At 34.8% G+C, this 20,393-nt stretch overlaps 1 protein-coding gene and 1 long non-coding RNA gene across 3 annotated transcripts in view; one reads left to right on the forward strand and one right to left on the reverse strand.

Moving 5' to 3' along the window:
- Positions 1-3,799, reverse strand: part of Slc8a1 (solute carrier family 8 (sodium/calcium exchanger), member 1) — a 384,678-nt gene extending 380,879 nt beyond the window's left edge. Inside the window, exon 1 of the mRNA XM_013517579.1 lies at positions 3,709-3,799. The gene's annotated coding sequence lies outside the window, so the exon portion shown is untranslated. The remainder of the gene's footprint in view (positions 1-3,708) is intronic.
- LOC102017392 overlaps positions 3,196-20,393 on the forward strand; it is a 52,625-nt gene continuing 35,427 nt past the window's right edge. For both annotated transcript variants that reach the window (XR_262055.2, XR_262056.2), the window contains exons 1-2: positions 3,196-3,410; positions 15,831-16,155. This is a non-coding gene — a long non-coding RNA (uncharacterized LOC102017392). The remainder of the gene's footprint in view (positions 3,411-15,830; positions 16,156-20,393) is intronic.

Raw genomic sequence — 20,393 nt, forward strand, 5'->3', positions numbered from 1 at the left:
AAGATATTGCTTGATGATTTGCTAAAATAATATAAAGTTTCATTTACGAACTGTGGTTAAAATTCACGATTTTGCCTACATGTATTTTATACCTTTTTAATGACTGTGGCTACACTCACATAGATTCACCTAATGAGAGAGAGCAAATATCCATACAAATCTTTTCTATAGAGAAAATCTCTTTATAAATATACTTAAACTGTTAAATAAGATTTCTAAGCAAAATTTACATTAGTAATCAAAAAATCATCTTCCTGGGACAAAGTACCATGTTTCAAAAATATTCTACCCAGGGTCTTTTAATTCACCCCATTGAAGAATATTAAACTGGTTGCTACATTTTTTTATTGAAAAATAACTTGTTCTTGGCTGCACATTAGAATTCCATAGATTTGATTTAAAAAAAATAAGATTTTGTCTGAAGCCCATAAGTATACTAATTCCTCAGGGGTACCGCTGGCCATCACTTACCCCAAGTGGTTCTTACGTGTAGACAGAGTGGCTCATTTCAGAAGAAGTCAGCGGGATTTGGAAGAACTTTTCCACTCAGCAAGATTAAGAGTCATGTGAACCTGTTTCCCTTTTGTTACTTTACATACCTTAAAAATACCTTCTACAAGTCTCTGGTATGTCATTTGACTCTAATGCCTTGTCATGAGGCTTGAAAATATGCAATTTAAAAATTCAATGGAAAGAGCTGCTTGGGCAGATCACTTCTGATCAGAAATGTAGGATTGTGGAATTTTGGAGAATCTTATCTTCCATTTTTTGACCTTGAGAAACTTACAGTCTCTCCGGTCTTCAAATTTCTCTCCACTCTCTTCCCCTACCCTTATGCCTTTAACATACTTTTTAAAGTTCTTGAACTCTTTGTTGTTCTGTCTGGGACCCTTCAATGTCTCATAGTTTTCATTTGAGCAAGATTTTGTTTTTGTCTCTTTTTTTTTAAAAAAAAAAAACAATGGTATCTATTCCTCTCAACTTAATGACCTTTCCTGTGGAACAAAGTTTTCATGCTTCTGGAAAAGTAAATCCCTACTTTCATTCTATATGAACTCTCCCAAATATAGGAATATTGTTTCCCATTAAAGCCCCTTCAAACCACTTTCTCCTCATCATTGTAGCACAAAAGACCAGGCCCACAGCCCGTCCAGTCTGATCCCATTAGGGGACAGAAACTTCAAAGCTGAGCTCTCTGCTGTGCAGACAAATTGCAATGTGTCTATTATCCTTAGCCACCATGAATTTGCTTCATGCTTCCATTAAGTGTAACAGCACACCACAGCCATTTTGTTCCCAGCTGAATCTGCCAACACTTTCAATTTCCTTCTCAAAACACAGTCTCAATATTTTCTACATGTATAGTCAACTTCTAATGCCTAAGAGGTCACCAGTCCAAAGAACAAGTAGTTTGACTATTATTTTCTTCCATGAATGTTAACATACTGCACATACAGTAGCAGCGACCCATTTTCTATTACCTATGTTCTGCTCCTGGAATTTGTTTGCTAAAGGAGAAACAGGAACACTCATTTCTCATCCTGAGTGTGTAGTTGAAATACACTTGGCACTAAGCAAATGAGAGACAGTAGATGGTGACATGTAGGCATCGCATCTGTTCACAAATGCTACTGTCATCGTTTATATGAAATTTTTACGTATTGAAAATTACAAAGACGCCTGCTGTGCTGTTCCTTTTGGGAAGCCGGCTGGTATACAGCGTTTCACTAAGTATTTTAAAACCATCCTTTCGTAGGCCTGTCCCACTTTAGCTAAAGTTACAACAGCTTGTCTCTGTTAGTTTAAAAAAAGAAAGCATAGTTTATTTCTCTCTCATTCCCTTTTTCTCAGATACAGGATATCAGTATTGTTCAGGGATGTAAAATAGCCTCTTGAAGAAATACAGAAAAGATAATGTATTGTAAACCTAATGCACTGGTAAGGTAACAGACATGTAAAACAATAACTTGATGAAAAATACATATTTTAGTATAACTACCTTAGTAGAGCTACTGGATTATTGAAACAGAAACACACTTTCTCTTCCTCTCACTTTTCAGTGGCATGAAACATGCAGAGTTTGGAGGAAGCTACCACATAAGTAGTCGTTTCCTCTATATCTGTTAAGCCTTTCCCAGATAACTAATTCATCCCAAGAGCATCTCCTTGGTTAGTATAACAAACTATTCTTAGTGTTTCCTTACACTTGTTTATTAATCATCTCTCATCTCCTGTTTCTCATCAAGGAAGGACAATCTTACTTGTCTTTTTCTTCTTTCCTCCCCTTTTGCTCAATTAGAAAGTTGAACACTAAACTAAATGAAGAATTGGCTCAAAACTTCCTTGAATCATTACAGGATAAATCTTGAAGTTTAAATTCTATTTATCTTGTATAAGGATTTTAATTAGATATTGGAAAAATGCATGTATCTTACAGATATGACCTGTCATTTTCCTCCTGAACTTTTGTAAATGTTTGGGAGGAGTTTAATAACAGCTTTAATTATTTAATAACAACAATTTGGTAACTATCTGGACTATAATTCTAAAGCAAAACTGATATGACTTGCCTGGTTTAAGCACAATTTTCTCTTCTCGAAAATATCATACAGTTATACAGAAATAGATATTGCTGCTACTGCCTTCATATCTGTACTTTTACTTTGCACTCATGACAGATATGACTTGCTATTTTGCACCATTTACTATTCCTAAAACATCACTCATGAAAAAATGATAATGAAAATAATATTTTGCAAATATTTCTCTTCAAGTTCCTAAGTTTTTAGTCATTAAGAAAAAAGAAAGAGACAGAAAGAGACAGAAAAAAGTAAAAGAGGGAAACAAGGAAAGAAAGAAAGAATGAAAGAGAGGAAGAAGGAAAGAAAAAGAAAGAAAGAGAAAAGAAAGAAAGAAAGAAAGAAAGAAAGAAAGAAAGAAAGAAAGAGAAAGAAAGAAAGAAAGAAAGAAAGAAAGAAAGAAAGAAAGAAAGAAAGAAAGAAAGAAAGAAAGAAAGAAAGAAAAAGGAAAAGGTACCAAGGACATTCAGGGCTTACAGCTGGTTTCAGCAACTTTCACTTACGCAAGACCCCATGTTTGTGAAAACAACCCAAGAATATTTGAGCAGGATGTAATCAACCTCTGAGCTTCTGAGAAACATTGCAAAAATGACTTCAGCTGCCAAAAAAAATAATGTCATTTACAAGCAACTTTTCCTATATCTTAGGAAGAGCTATCCACACATGTGAGCTTTTGCTGGTTCCTGGGGACAAGCAAAGAAAATGACAAATTCTACCTACCCCACCCTATAAAATACATAGTAAGTACCAGAATCCTGCCGGAAGCTGTGAACCATTCCAAAAGGTGCTGGCAGTGCTGAAGAAGACCTACATCCACAAATATTCAGAACGGTAAGTGACCCAGAAGAAAGGGATTTTATTTGGCAGCAAATCTGTGCTGTCACTTTTCCTTCGTAGCCAAGCAAGCTCGCCTTGTGAAGGAAAAGCTTTTAAATGCCTGTTAGTCACTAGCTCCAACTCTCCCTTCCTTCCTGCATCCCTCTCTCTCTCTGTCTCTCTGTCTCTCTCTCCCTCTCTCATCATCATCACCAGTATCTCCCGCCTTCCCATAAAGGACACCAAGGGCTCTCGTGGGAGTGCTCACAAATGATCCTTTAGATAAGCTTCCTCACAGAAGCCCTGCACCTACCTCTGTCAAGCCTTAGCTGCTCAGTCTGCCTGGGCTGGATGTGAAAAATGATCCAGTGTGATGGCTTCTCCAAATTTACCAGAAAGAAAGGACCTGAGATGCTTGTCCTTTAAGTGTCTCTAAACATGGTTTGCATAGCTGGATCTCGGCTTATCTGTGCCTTTCGGCTTTCACTTCCATACATGGATCTGTTCCCAGCAGTAACTCCAAGCTGTCGAAAAGAAGCTATCTGGCAGCTCTCCGCTTCATCCAACACATGGATGATAAAAATACACATATAGCGATCCTTCCAGCCAGGCCCATTTCCCACCCCGTGATCCTGCCACTATGCATTTTTTTTAAAAATGTACCTTGAGATTGGCGTTTCTACTCTGCAGATTTTGCAGCACAACTGATTTCTACCTGATTCCCACATAAAGCTTTTAGGCTGTGGGTTTGTTTAGCTTTATACAAACAGAGACTCATTATGGTTTTTTGTTTTTTTTTTCCAGTGCCCTTACCCTTAAAACTTTTAGTAATAAAATGTTCATGGACCTGAAAAAATATTTGGTGAATGAATGAATATCTAAATGTGTAGCCAAATAAACATAATACTGTATGTGAATAAATAACTATATCCTTAATACATAAAGAATAGTTGTTGACACTCTGGATTATTTGTCTTATAGGAAAATGAAGCAAAATGTTGAAGTACTCAAATCTCAGAAGAGAGAGGCGGATCCTTATTTAAACAGCTTCTCTGATCCTGTGCCAATCCTATTAAACTGCTACTTAGCACACCGTTTGAGATTTAGAAAATCTTTTTTAACGTTAAAGAATGCAAATCAGAAATGATAGGATATTAATTGTTGCATGTGGTAATTGTCAGACATAGTTGACATGACACATAACTGTGACCTAATTCTGAAAGAGGGAATAAACTCTACTCTGCACAGTAAGGAGGTAATCCCTTAGGGAGGGAAATAGCATTTTACTTTTGAAACTTAGCTTTTCAATTTTAAAATTTATATCTCTGCTTTTCAATTTGTTGTTACTGTTCTATAGTAAGAGGTCAAAATATCTAGAGAGAAATACAATTTTCCAATGATTTTTTTTAATTCTTTTAAAAAGTTTTGTCAAAATTCTTTTAGGCTCTCTTGTATGAAAAAGTAAAAAAAACAAAATTAGGAATTCAAGGCAAAATTTGCTCTAGAGTATTGAAAAGAAATGAGTTGGCTTCAAATATTCTAGTGGAAAGGGGGAGAGAATAGGGACCACAAGATTAGTCAAATTGATCATTATTGTAGGAGATAGGGTATGAGGGGTTCATTATGTCATTCTTTTGTGTTTATTTAAAAATTGCTATTACAAATATGAAAGGAGAAAGACTAAACAGTACTAAAACATACATTAAATGAAAATAAATATAAAACAGATGTATTAGTGTGAAATTGGAAGAATCAAAATTGAGTAATCTCTGTTGAAAAAGCATCAAAGTTGGAATGAGACAGTGAAATTGTTTTTATTCAGAATATTCTCATATTATGACTTTTTCCTTCCTACTTCCAATCAGAGAGCTTTTATACAATAATTCATATCTAGTAAAATTAAGATATGTTATTCCAAAAGTCAATCTACTATAGTTCACTGCTAGTCATGGTCAGTATTTACCTGACCTGGGAGCCATTCAAGATTCTCCCTTCTTTTTCCTTTTCCCACTGTTTAAACCCAAAAGTAAAACCCTTCTATTCTATTGTGCCTTCCAGCTAGGAATGGTGAGGAAGTTCTGGCCAAGCAGATGTCAGTGCAAGTCCTCTGAGTGGGGCTTTGGGAAAGCTTTTATTGATCTGTTAAAAGAGTCCAGGTTCAGCACTTTCCTCTCTTGTTCCTGTACCCTTTCACCCATTTCCTTCACAGAGAACAAGCTCCAAGTCTGAAATCTCAGGAAAAAGGGACACTCATGGAGACAAAGGCCTGGGAGGTGAGACACAGGAATCAGACAAACAGAAAGAACTCCAGTTCTTCCCAGTGTCAGTAGCACTTAGCAACTCTGAGCTAATGCTCTGGGCATCTTGGCATATAAGAAAAATAAAATCATATTCAATATAAAAATTTGACTCTAGATTATGATTTCAAAGCTCAAAAGCCTATGTTCCCATTCTTGCTTTTTTACATAATATCTGTATGAACTTGATGATGTCACACTTCTATTCCCTCCTCAGTCAAGAGAACACTTGATCTTCTGAGCATAGATGTATCCTACAAAATGATGTTTGTAATATATCTTCATACGCTGTAAGAAATTATATCAGTGTAGGGTGTTTATTTAATACACAAGGTGGTTGATACATAGGACTCACAGTGACTCCACAGCTAAATATAACAGGACTGGAGAGTCTGCTTTCTGTCCAGAGGAGAATTCGCAGACATGTGCTTTGACTGGTTTAACTTCAGATGTCTTTGGAATTCTTTTCTGAAGTCAGCAACATCCACAGTACGGGTGCCCGTGTGTTTTAAATTGTGTTTGCCATGTTGCCTAACCAAATAGGTATGTTTCTGATAAAGTTTGCTGTGCAAATGGGCCACTTTCCTGCCTCACCTCAGACAGACAGGCAGACAGACAGACAGCAGATAGACAGATGTGCAGAACTCCAGGGAAACAGAGTGGTCAAGAGACTCATTTCTGTTTTGTTCCTTCTCTGCTCTGAAGGAAGGTATGGGTTCATGTATCGTAAAAATCTCCTCTTAAAAATGTTTACATGCTATCGCGTTTTCAAGGATAATAATGAAACGGTTTCCTGTGAGTCGGGATTTAATATATTGAAATCAATCTATTTGCCTAAGTCTCTGGGGAAGAATAGAGTGCAGGAATCTGGGTATTTATTCCCTATGGGATACGCTTTGCCAAGGCTGTTCCTTTCAGTGCAGTATTTTGCAGATTCCCTCCAAAGTATGTACATACATACGTGTACTCCAGCTTTCCCAGAAGAAGGACATATCCCTAGCTTTTTGCAATTCACTTCAATGTTGCTTTCTTTTTTCTGTACTAACCTTATCACCAGGTATTCTAAACTATATAGTCTTGCTGAACTAAATGCATGGCTAAATGGGGGAATTAAATGGTCTCTAGTTTTGAAAATTGGTGATCATGTTCTTGACAGCTCTCCTTGTCGTATAAGGTATGTGAATCTCAAATATCCTAATGTCCACCTGAACAAAGGCTCTTAAAGGAGTCAGAAAAATTGCATCCAAAAATACAGACACCATCCTGATTTATCTGGCCAAATTAGCTTTCTGTTTGCCCAAGGCAGTGGGCTATATAATGTTAACACTGATCCTTAATAATAGAATTATAACACAAATTGATCATAAGAAAAAGGACCGTGAAGATTATAATTTTAAAAAGGATTATAGATATTTAGTTTTTGTTGACTTAAAGTTTTTCCTCTTTGATGGGTATGGGGCATCTTTTAGGAAGGACTTGGCAAGACATACAGCAAGTTTCCAAAGGACATCAAAGCAAGCGAGTAGTAAAAAGTCCACTTTCTTTCAAGTTTAAAAGCAATTATATTTAACTGGTAAGTAGCAGAAATTCAAGTAAATGATTTCTACGAGTTTTTTCTCCTAAAATTTGATCTATACAAATATTATGTATTCAGCAGCTGAATCTACAATAAAGGTAATATGTCATCAGGGCTCAAGGCTTGGCTGTGTGAGGCAATTATATGTAAAGACTAAGAATAAAACAAGAGATGAAATAATGCTCCCACTCATGCTTGCAAAACTACCTGAAGTCTCCTAAGATTTTTTGACATTTTTAACCTTATTTCTCCACTTTTGGTAAAATAATTAAACTTTGTCTCAATTAATTTTCCTTAGTACAAGATCCAAACTTTCTTTTAGAAACTGCTGCATTAAGATATAATTCATGCACCACACAATTCCCTGCGTTAAAGTGCACAGTTCAGTGATTTTCACTGTACTCATAGGTGCATGCCACCATAGCAATAGTAATTTTAGAACATTTTGTATTAATCTCTAAGTTACCACTATTCAACCTTCTTTCTTTTATACTGTCATACAAATGGGATGGACAATATGCATTCCTTTTTATTAGATTCCTAGTATGATGTTTTCAAAGTTTGTACATCTGTAGCATGACTCAGTACTCTTCTTTTTATGAGGTGAATAATATTTCCTTGGGTAGTGTAAATTTCTTTGTGTGTTATTTGTTCATCCATCTGTCAATGGGCTTTTGAGTGATTTCTACCTTTTGGTTATTATCATAATGATGTTATAAATATTCATGTGTAAATTTTTGTACAGACATTTGTTTCTATTACCCTAAGGTATACATCCAGGGGTGAAATTGCTGGTTCATATGGTAATTCTATGTATAGTTATTTGAAGGGTGTGGCAGTCTCTGAAGTTGTTTTCCTGAGCGATCTCATCATATTACATTCCTACCAGCAGGATATGAATGCTCAGTTTCTCTATACAAGTCACCAACAGTTTATATTCTTTAACTTTTTGGTCCTAGAGCTCCTAGTGCATGTGAAATGGTTTCTCATCATAGTTTTGATTTTCACTTGCCTATGAATAATGATACTGGGAAGCTTTTTATGTCTCATTAGGTATTTGTATGTTTTCCTTGGAGAAATATTTTTTAATGTTTTTTGTCCTTTTTAAGATTATTTGCATTTTTACTGATTTGTGTTTATCATAGACACAAAACTTTAGAAGATATGTGATATACAATATTTTTCTACTCTTTGGGTCCTTTTTTTTACTTTCTTGATGGTGTCCTTTGAAGAATAAAAGTTAGTATTTTTAAAAAATTAATATTATTGATACACTTTTGATATTCATAATGATCACATTCTTCATAGGGAATTTGTACCTGTTCATAATATATCTTTATTTCTCTTTTTTCCCCGTTCCCCTCTGCTCCCCTTAACCCTTCTTCACCCATTGTTTACAAAAGCTTTCTTTTCATTTTTTTCTTCTATTCTCTCTTTTTGATTTTCCCTTCCTTCCCTTCCTGCTAGGACTACATGTCCACCCTTATGCCGGTGCTACACTGTTTTGATTAGGATGGCTTTGTAGTAAGTTTTGAAATCAGGAAATATGAGTCCTCTAATCTTTTGTTTTCAAAATTGTTTGCTATTTAAGGTTCTTTGCAATTCAGTATGAATTACAGAACCTGACTATGAATTTCTATAATAAAGAAAACTGAGATTCTGATAGAGATTACCCTGAAGCTCAGTTTAAGGAATACTTTTATCTTAACAAAATTAATCTTTTAATCTATGAACATTGAATGTGTTTCCCCTTATTAAGGAACTTTTAAATTTCTTTTTACAGTTTTCAGAGTATAATTTTTGCTCTTTTTTGTTAAATTTATTTCTAAGCATCTCATTCTTTTTGAAGAATCATGATTCATGTAATTATGAGTGGAACTATTTTCTTAATTGTATTATTAGATTGTTCTTTGCAAGTGCATAAAATGTAAATTATTTTATATATTGATCTTGGATTATGACAGCTTGATAAGTTAGTTTATTAGAACTAATTTATTTTAATGGACTGTTTAAGATTTTCTCTATATAAGATAATGTCATCTGCAAATAGATATTTTCTTCTTTTTTAATCTTGGTTCCCTTCATTATTTTTTCTTGGCAGTTACCCTATCTAGAACCCCCAGTACAGTGTCAAATAACAATGAGGAAAGCAGATTTTCTTGATTTTTTTTCCTCTCTGATTTAGCCTCCACTCTTTCACCATTAAGTATGATGTTAGCAATGGGATTTTCTTACATGAAATTGATCATGTTGAGGAAATTCCTTTCTATTCTCTGTTCCCTCTCTCCCTTTTCTCCTTTTTCTTTAAAAAAATCATGACAAGACATGGAGACTTTTTAAATGCTGTTTCAGTATTTGTTAAGGTAATCATGTAATTTTTAATTTTAATTCTATTGATGTATTCATTGATTTTTGGACATTAAGTTAAATTTAAATCTCTGGACTGTGGCTCATTTTGCTTCTTTATGTATTGTTGTATTTAGTTTGCTAGTCATTTTTTAACTTTGAAGAGTTTTTGTGTCCATATTAACCACAAGTATTGGTCTATAGTTTTCCTTTATTGTGAATTCATTCTGTTGGAGCCTGTGCAGAAACAAAACATATGGCAGGGAGCTTAATGATGTAGCAAAGTTGCTTGTCTCATTGCAGCCAGAATAGAAGAAAGAACCTGTCAGAGTTCCAATACATCCCCTTTAGAGGGAGCATTTCCAGGGACCTAGGTTCCTTCGTGTAGGACCTCCCACCTAAAGGTTCCACCATCTTGCACTAGTGCCATGGACTGGTGAACAGGCTGTTAGCATACAGACCTTTGGAGGACATTTAAGGTCCAAGCCATAGTGCTCAACCAAATCTAGTGCTATTATTAATATATTTGGATTGAAAACTTCCACTTTACTTTTGTTTTTGACATGTCTCATGTATCTTTTTGTCTCTTTATTCCTTTTCACTTCTTTCTTTTGCTGTTAAGTAAACATTTTCTACTGTAGCAGGTTAATCCCTTTAATTATTTTTGAGTTAATTTTTAGTGGTTGTTCCAGGACATACTTATACATCTTAACATATGAAAATTAAATTCATATTTAAGAATAGCTTAATTCTGGTGATATGTAACTTCATTACTTTTCTCATTTTTAAAATTCTTATTATAATATATTATACTGTTAATGTTACAAATCCAAAAGTGCATTTTTGTCATCTTTACTTAGCCCATTGCAACTTTGTTCCAATTATTTTCTTTGTACTGTTATCTGCAAATATATTACAACTATACTTCTTACTTTTCCAGTTGTTATAGCAGCAAAAGTTATATTTACAGCATATAAAATTGTATAAAGTATCTTTAAACATCAGTTAGGAAAAGAAAGGAGAAAGTATACATCTAGAGTGCTTTTTACTATTTATATGCCACATCCAGCACAGCTCTTGAAATTTTCTAGATGAATGGTGGTGGAGGACGAAGAAATAAAGACACGAGTCAGGAAACAGAAAGTCGAGATCAGGTGGAACCCTCTCTCCACATGGGAGGAAGGAACTACTCAACAACCACAGTACATTTATTTATATATTGTCTCGCTAGTGTAAGAACCTGAAAGAGTGAATAAAAATTAGGAGGTATGATAGACATTGTGAAATGAAAGGAAAATGCTCAAAAGTAAAGAGCAACTGGGATAAGGGAAAAGAGAAAAGAAAGAAGGGGAAATTATGTATGTATGTATTACAGGATAGCTGGCATGGTTGTACGACTGACTTCTATTGCTTTACTGAAAGGAACAGTTAATAATTACTTATTTGATCAATCTTTCATGTCTGTATTGTTTTCCTGAGAAACCACTTTGAAGATATGAATACATAATACAACAGTGATTGTTAATTTCCTACCACTTTGTCAGTAACTCTGTACTGTTTGTATTGTTCCTATGCTACTTTGTAAATGGATGTCTGTTTGTTAATATGTTTTCCTTCTTTTATTTTTAAAATAAATTTTAAAAAAAGAAAAAATATATATTGGGCAAGTTGATATCATGTGACACCCCTCTGACTAGCAAGCTGGTTGCTCAGATTGCCTCAGGGTCTCCATATTCTCAGAGCTGGAACAGCTTGTTCGAGGCTGGTGTCAGGCGCTCCGTGTGTGTGATCATTCTCCAACTTCAGCCACTCCCCACATTTGTAGTGTTTTACAGTTTTACTGATGTTCTTCATTTATGTGGCTTTACATTATACTCTGGTGTCATTTGCTTTTAGTCTAAATAATTTCTTTTAGTATTGTTATGAGGTGACTCTTCTAGAAACAATTTTTTCTCAAATTTTCTTATTTGGAAATTCTTTTCCCCCTTCTTTAGAATGTGTATTTATTGGTTATAAGGTTCTTGGTCAACAGTTTTCTATTTTGAAAACTTTGCTTGCATTATCTCACTGTCACGTAGCTTCTATTGTTTTGACCGAGAAACCAACTATTAGTCTTACTGGTACTCCCTTGTAAGTGACACATCTTCTCCTACTACTTTCAGGGTTTTCCCTCAATTTTTATATTCATCATTTTTCTGTGATGTGTTTGTTTGTGGGTCTCTTTGACCTGGAGTTCATTTAGGTTATTGTTTGCCAATGAATTTGAGAAGTTTCAACTATTTTATCTTCAAATAGTATATTTCTGCCCTTTTGTGTCTCCTTTCTTTCTTATATTCCTCTTACAAACATGTTGGTACACTCAATATTGTTCTACATTTTTCTTAAGGTTTTCTTCATCCTTCTTTCCATTATTTGACTGCATAATTTATACCAGTCTATTTCCAAGTACAATAATTCTTTCTTCCTCCAGCTCAAATCTAACATTGTACTCTTCTAATGAACTTTTAATCTCAGCTATAGTATTTTTCTGCTTCAGAATTCCATTTGAGTGTCTTGCACATTTTTTTGATAATTTGTTCTGAACCCATGAGCATTCATCCCAGCTGTGTTATTCTTTATTGCTCTCCTTCAAATATCCTGGCCTATAGAGGAAGCTGTATCTTTATTAGATCATGAAGCCACTTCTAAAATTCTTTCACTACAACCTTCACTGTTCTTCAGAATGCCCTTAAGATTGAGCTACCTTGTCCTCAACTGTAAATGCAGTATCAGTTCCTCTGGAAAGATTTGAGAACCATTTGTTTTATGGTCTGATTCTCTTCTCAGGGAAAATCTCTGAAATAAGGTTCTGGAGTAGAGAGTGGGAGAGATAACAGTGGGATTCTGTCTGCATTATAATCCTGCTATAGCAGCTGAGGACCTAGTGAAGGGTGGGCGCTTCCTCCGGAGGGCGCTCAGCTTGGCTCCTTTGGTATAGCATAATCACCACCTCAAGAGAAGGGACTTTCTTGAGAACTCTCCATTCTACTAGTAAGGATTGTCAGGGGAAGAGAGCCCCTACATTTACTATACTTACCCAAGACTTCCCTCGGCAACAAGCACTTGAAGGCAGGAGGATAAACACTGAAGTCAAGCTTTTCCAAAGGAGAAAACCCTTCAGCTGGAGGATGAGAGGAAAGGAACCCAGGCATGGTGGGCTCCACTTACCTAGAGTAGACAGGGCTGTACCCTGCTGAGCTGGGAAGGTAAAGAGAGGAAGCATTTTGGTTCATATATTAAATATCCTCACCTTTATTACTAGATTTTCAGATCTTTTCTTGTACTGATGTTTATTGATTTGCTGTCTGCCCTTATTTATAATTTCCAGGAGCTTTAGTCATACAAAAATAATTTCTAACAGTTTCCATGGTAAGTGAATTAAAGTAATATGATTTGTGATCATGGCCGCAGTTGATTTATACAATTTCTTTCATAATTTCTATCACAGTTTGTAATAGTTAAATCTTGGAAACAATCCAAATGCCCATCAGTCAATGAATGGATAAAAAGGATGTGGTTTTTAAGAAGTATGCTATGGAGTATTACTCTGCCCTGAAGAAGGATAAACTTGAGATGTTTATTACTAAATGGATGGACCTTGAGACCATACTATTAAGTGAAATAAATTGAACATGTGTGTAAATATTGCACTGCCTCACAGATATGAGAAACTGAAAATGTAAATAAGAACCAAATTGCACAAGCAATATGGTAAAATGGTAAGAAATTGTTTAAGAGGAAAGGGGAGCTAGGAAAAGGCAGGGAAAAGGAAGAAAGGGAAAAGAAAAAATGAGAAAAGAAGGATAAAATGGAAACAGAGCTTTGTAAATAAGGAGCTGAAGAGGGGCTGAAGGGAGGGGAGGGAATTGGAAAAAAAGGAGGAATCAAGATATATCATATATAGGTACAAATTCCCTATGATGAATATGATCATTATTTATATCTAAATTGTACCAATAAATTTAATAATAAAATAATAACAATAAATAAATAAGTGGCTAAACAAGCTTTTGTTTAAAATATTTTCTAACTTAGGAGTGTCTTTTACCTGGTGTTGGGCACATTTCAACAATTTGCATTTGTGTCTGCTGTTTAAAAACAGATTGCAGAATCCAACCAGAAGGGATTACAGTTAGGAGTCCCACTCAATCCAGGGAGAATGATCACAGTCTAAGTAACAGCTTATTTTGCCCCAAACTCACTATCTATAAGTGAAGTTAATAGACAGATGGCTATCTGAAATTGAGCAAAAAATGTACAGATGTTCAGAGCCCCTAGCTGTAGTTAGGAGCACATGAGAAAATAAAGCAGCAACTGTTATTATTACACCTGCCCCTATTTTTACAGTGGACAATTAACTTTTGAGCATTATCCTATTTCCATGCTGTAGTGTACCCTCTGTCAGTCTGAGCACCTAAGCCATAATTTTATCAAATTTTCCACCTGTTCAGACTATAGTTATTTCATCTTCCTTTAATTTCTTTGCTTTACTTCTTGATTGTAACTTTAAAAAAATCTGATCCTGCTTTCTAGCATCATATTTTTCTATCTTATGAGATTGATAAAGTCTCTGCAGATAGAATTCATAATGATTTGAAAACTCTGATGTATTTATCCTGATGTTTTTGGAATGTGACGATAGCTATGTAGTAAATATTGATATCATGTGCTATTTTATTTTTTCTTTCTTTTCTGTGCGCTTTGATAACACAGTGTAAATGGCAAATGTATGTCCTTTAAATTGCAGTAACAAATCAACTCCCACAGAGACAGGTCTACCTAGAGCAAACTGTGCAAGAGAATGAACCTTTTACACAACCGTTTCTAGACCGTGGTAAATAATTTCTTAGCTGTATGTGAATTCAAGCAAGCACTTGTTGCAATAAATGTTTCTGACTCATTCATATAAGCCTGATTTATGTAAACTATAAAACATAGATGTTAGTGCATTTAGAGTCATATTTGAAAAGAAAAATATATTTTATACTTGTGAAATAAATTCATATAGTACAAATGAAAACCACTACACAATTTTTAAAAGCAGCAAAGCCTACAAAGTTATGCACTACAAATGACACCACAACTGCCTGACCTCCAATAATTAAACTCCAAGGAATAACAATCAGGTCAATATTATTATGAAGTTATCCAGTCAGAATTACATTCTCACATATAATATATTTTGTACAGAAAATTTTTTACTCTGGTAAATCTGAGTTTTGAAGTCAGTGTAAAGTAGTGTTTGATTTGGTATCTGATGTTTTTGCAAGGAAATTCCCTTGTAACAAATCCAACTAGTAAAACTCTAGTCAAAGACAGACACTATCTTTCAGGGATTATTACAGATAAAAAGGTTACTTTTGATGATTCTAGGGAGGTTCATGTTTGTCTGTCACTGACAACTTCAATAGCTCTACAGTCTTGTTTGAAATTGTGAGAAAATAAGTGTGCCTCTTTCTAAGAAAAGATCTGAGTGTTCTCTGGACCAGTTAATAGACAGATGGCTATTTGAAATTGAGCAAAAAGTGTACAGATGTTTGGAGCCCCCAGCTGTACTTGGACATAAGACCATTCTGAGATTTAGTAATTGCAACACTACAGAATATACTTTCTTTCTTAGAGGCTTCATGTGAATTAGTTTAATATAATAGTTAAAAAGGATAAGGTATTCTAGTTGAATTAGGCTTAACTATCACACCACCATCCCAAATGTCTCACACAAGAGAAGAAAAGGTACTAATGTTAAAATTCAGCTCACCAATCTCTCAAAAACTAGTAATCTCTGCTCTGGTTCAGATTTCAGTATTATACTAGCCACGAACAGTCCTAAAACAAACAAACAAACAAACAAACTGTGAGACATTAGTCTCATATTAACCACCTGGGCTATTAGTTACAAATATTTTCTCCATCATATTGTAACTGTAGATGATAAATGTAACCTGATGATGAATCTAAAGTTCCTTAATCAGTATTATTGCAGCAATGTCAAGAGCGCTGCTAGAATTCCCATCTCTATTTATCAGTTTTCTCTCTCCTTCATTTTGCTTTAGTATATGTTAAGTCAGCATACGCAGTGAAGAAAGCATATGACCATGATGTGGATAGGGCTTTGTCAAGAATGTGAAGATTTGAGGTTTTGCTGTACTTTTAAGCTAATAACTTTGTCTGTTACAGCTTCATGGATTCTAGAAGATCTTGGACTACTGGTTCTGAGACAGGATATCCTTTCTTCACTGCATATGCTGACTTACCGTATACTAAAATAAATCCTTCATGGATTCTAGAAGAAGATCTTGGACTCCTGGTTCTGAGACAGGATATTAGTATTCAAGGCACGCAAGAAGCACCGACATCAGCATGACTGCACCAGTTTTGGACCTCAAGTTCTGCAGAGGTGTCATAACAGCCTCCAGAAGGTTGCCTTCACATTGCAGAGAACTGCATTACATGTAAAGAAACTTGAGCTCAGAGAACCTGCCTCTTTTACAATGAGTATTAGGTATGGCTGTGCTTTGCCCTAGAAGATCTTATCTTTCTTATGCTGATAGTGTGCATGTTACTAGCCTTGTGCAGTGGACAGAGATCCTGTCCATATATTACAAGGATACACCTTATATACAGCTATCCTTCAAATGTGGTCCAAACAAAGAGCAATTACTGCTTCTGGTTGCTAGATGTGCAGAACACAGAGAACAGTCTCCCAACAACTTATAGAGCCAACTTGTGGTAGTCATAGGTTTCAGTATGTGGTCAGAAACCGAATGTTTTACTGTCATGATTTATAATTGAAATTTTGAAAGAGAAAAGCAGATTGAAATACTGTGAGTACAACAGGACTCAGGACTAGAGTTGAAGACAGTTTCCTATTAACAGGCTTCTTTGCTGCTTATATCAAGGGACAGAGGATAGGAGTAGGGGAGAGAAATTTATTGACAGCATTTTTTTTTTTTTTTTTTTTGGTTTTTTTCCGGTACCGGGAACCGAACTCACGACCTTGCGCTTGCCAGGCAGGCGCTTTTGCCGCTGAGCTAAACCCCCAGCCCCGACAGCATTTTATAATATTTAATCAGGTAATCACAGAAATATTGGACTACGTTGTCTGTGACGACAATACCTATTAGTTGAACATTTTTTAAATTACTAGAACCACATATGCTTAGGTGAAAATGGTCAACACAATTACATTTGCCCTAACTGCAGAAAAGTTACTAACATTAATAAAATGTTCATAAGAATTATTCTTAAAATAAGTATCAACTCATTGTATGGTAAGGACTGGCTCTATCTACAGTAGGAACAGATCTTAAAGGAGGAGAGAATGGGAATGGGCAAAAAGCTCTAAGGTTTAGTGTGTTGGTAGCCAGGGAAAGGGAAGTCAAACATCACTTAATGTAGAGATGGGTTTCTTTTCCTTAAAGAGCTTTAGGGTCACTGAACCCATTATGCTTTTATACTTAGATTTTAATCACATGAGTTTTGAAAGTTAAATTTTATGTTGAGATATGTATGCACATGCCACTTAAAAAAATGAAATGAAGAAATCTAGTTCCCTCTAAGGTAGCTTTTTTTTTTTTTTTTGTACTGGGAATCAAACTCAAGACCTTGCACTTGCCAGGCAGGCACTTGTGGCACTGAACTAGATCCCCGGCCCCAAGGTAGCTTTGGACAAAGCATATTTCAATACCACATCCAGGAATTTGACACAAACAGAGTCAAGATACAGAGTACTTCCATGGTTTCAAGGGTCTTTCACGTTACCTTTTCATAACCTCAGTCACCTCCCACCTCCCTCCCACATCCACTGCAATTCTTGGCAAGGACTAGTGCATTGTCAATTTCTACAATGTTATCTCCACATAGATGAGAAAATACTGTATGTAACTTTTGGGAACTGGATTTTTTTTCATTCAGCATAATATTTTGAATGTTTATCCAGGTTATTGAGGTAATAATCTGTGATTTGGCTATATCACAGTCTCTTTAATTATTCATATACTGAAGGACACCTGAACTTTTTCTAGAATTTAGCTATTATAAATTAAGTTGCAGTGGATATTTGTGAACAGATTTTTGTGTGAACATGACCTTTCTATTTCTCTTAGATAAAAGTCCAAGAGCATAACTGTCGGGGCATATGGTACAGCATGTGTAGTACTTCAAGTAATTTCCAAACTATCTTCCACAGTGACTATAAATTTTATGTTACCACCAGCAATGTATGAGTGCTCTGGTTTATCTATATCTTTGTAATCACTTGGCCACAAGCTATTAGTACAGATATGTAATTATGTTTCTTTATAATTTTAATTCACATGTGTCTACTAGCTAAAATTTGATTACATTTTTGTGCTTATTTGTATTACCCTCTTTGATGAAACACCTACGTATTTTAGCTATATTCTAATCTTATTCTATAAAACTTGATTTTGAGAGTTGTTAGACATTAGTCCTCTGTAAGATATATAATTTACCGATATTTTCCCCTTGTCTGTAGATTGTCTTTCAATCTATTTAACAGTCTTTCATTGAGAAATACTTTTTAATTTTGATAAAGCCCAATTCATCCATTTTACCTTCTAGGAGTGATATAATTTTACCTTCCATGAGTCATACTTTGATGTCAAGTCTAGAAATTCTTTTCTTAGATCTAGGTGAGGATTATGCTTATTTCTTTTCCTGAAAGCTTAATAGTTGTATATTTTACATTTAATTGAGGGTTCATTTGAAGTTAATTTCCATAGAATTTGGAAGACTTCAAGTAAACTAGTTTCATAAAATTAATTGGAAAGGTCTATGCCACCTTCTGCAGAGACTGTACATAGGTTGGGTTAGATTTTCTTTAAATATTTGGTAGAATTCTGCTTTGGAACCATTTTGTGCCTGGAGACGCTTTCATGGGGAAACTTTTAAGATAATTATTAAATTTTATTAGTACTTACCTGGCTCTTCAAGCTACCTTTTCCATTTTAGATGAATTATGGTCATTTGTGTTTTTCAAGAAAATGACTTTCTTGGATATGGATTTGTTTTTGCATCTCTTTTATGATTTTGTGTCTAGATACATGATCAAATTTGAGAAAGCATTGAAATGTATGTCAGAAGTTATGATATGCCTAAACAGCCTTTCCTTCATGTACTTTTCTCTACTGTTAGGTGTTTATACTCCTATAAATGCAATATTTTCTTGGCTGATTCACCCTTTTTATCAATATAGAATGCCATTCTCGGTACCTGATAGTTTTCTTTGATTTGAGGTCTTCTTCTTTGAAATAATAGAGGTGCAGTTGCTTTCTTTTGATTAATGCTTGTGTGATATGTAATTTTTGTTCTTTATTTTTAATGGTAAATGATGCTACATTTGAAACAAGTTTCTTGTAGACATGGCCATACTTTTAAACACTTTTACCAGTCTCTGGATTTTAATTGGACTATTTAGAATACTCCATTACTGCAAGTATTAAGGTCCCCATTTTATTTTTTGCTTTCTGCTTTCCCTTGTTAAACTTTTGAAGAATTCCATTTTGATTTATTGTTAATGTTCTTGACATAGTTATGTCCCTCTTAGTATTCTCCAAATTATATAAAAGAGATAACAGTCTGTTGGTGTCAGCATCTTACCAATAGTTTTGCTTATTATGGTCTTCTTTCTTTCCTGTTATTGGGAAGTTCCTTATTTTCTCTTTTCTTCCTTTTTAGAGAATACCATTTAGCTATCCTTTTAGAGACCTCTATTAGGAAGTCTTCCCTAGTCTTATTTGAGTCTTATTTGAGACTTCTCAATTCCCCCTTCATTTCTGAAATATTTTCCCTGGGTGTAGGATAGTGGCTTGAGAATTTGGTTTCTTATATCACATAAAAAACACTCTGTCACTTTCTCTGTCTCCGTGTCTTCTCATGAGAAATCTGCTGTCACTCAAGTTGCTTTACCTTATGAGTAATATGACATTTCTCTATAGTTGTTTTCATTTTTTTCCCTTTTAGTTCTCAGTAGTTTGACTCTGATGCCATAGTCAAATCCTGGAGGTTTTCTTTGTTTATCCTGTTGGGATTTATTCATCTCCTTGAGGCCTAGGTTTACGTCTTCTGCCAAATTTGTACTTTCCACTCATTATTTCACCAAGTAACTTCTCAGCCTGTTGTCTCTTCTCTGTGTCTTTAACGACTAAAAGTGACCTTATGGTCCCATATGACAGTGAAGGTATTTTTTTTTTTCAGACTAGTTTTTCTTTATCCATATTTGGAAATTTTCCTGTTTTTATCTTCCAGCTCATATATTCTTTCCTCTGCCCTCTGTATTCTGCTGTTGAGATGGTGCATTAAACTATTTATTTGTTCATTATATTTTTCACATCTACACTTTTCATATGTGACTTTTTGTATTTTATACATGTTTCCTGAGATTTTATATTTCATATTCTCATGTGTCACATGGTGCATGGTCTTTAGATGGAGAAATCAATTATGTCTAAATTTTTTCTGTTTTTCTAATCAGCCTCTTTCTTGGCCCTTTGGCTAGAGAGAGCAGATATTTATTAGGATTTTTTTCTCCAAGTTTGGGATATATGAGGCAAAAGAAAACACAGGAGCTCATCTTCATGTTATAAATATCTCCAAAAAAATTAAGTCATAGTATTCTATCTTGCAGGATTACAGTTTGTTTTTTATTTAACTTTCTGGGCTTTTTTTATACTCACCGGGAAATAGGAAAAAGTGTGTCTAACCATGACCTTAGAAACA

Source organism: Chinchilla lanigera, unplaced genomic scaffold (genome assembly GCF_000276665.1).
Source record: "Chinchilla lanigera isolate Chin_1 unplaced genomic scaffold, ChiLan1.0 scaffold00040, whole genome shotgun sequence".
In the NCBI taxonomy this organism is placed as follows: Eukaryota; Metazoa; Chordata; class Mammalia; order Rodentia; family Chinchillidae; genus Chinchilla; species Chinchilla lanigera.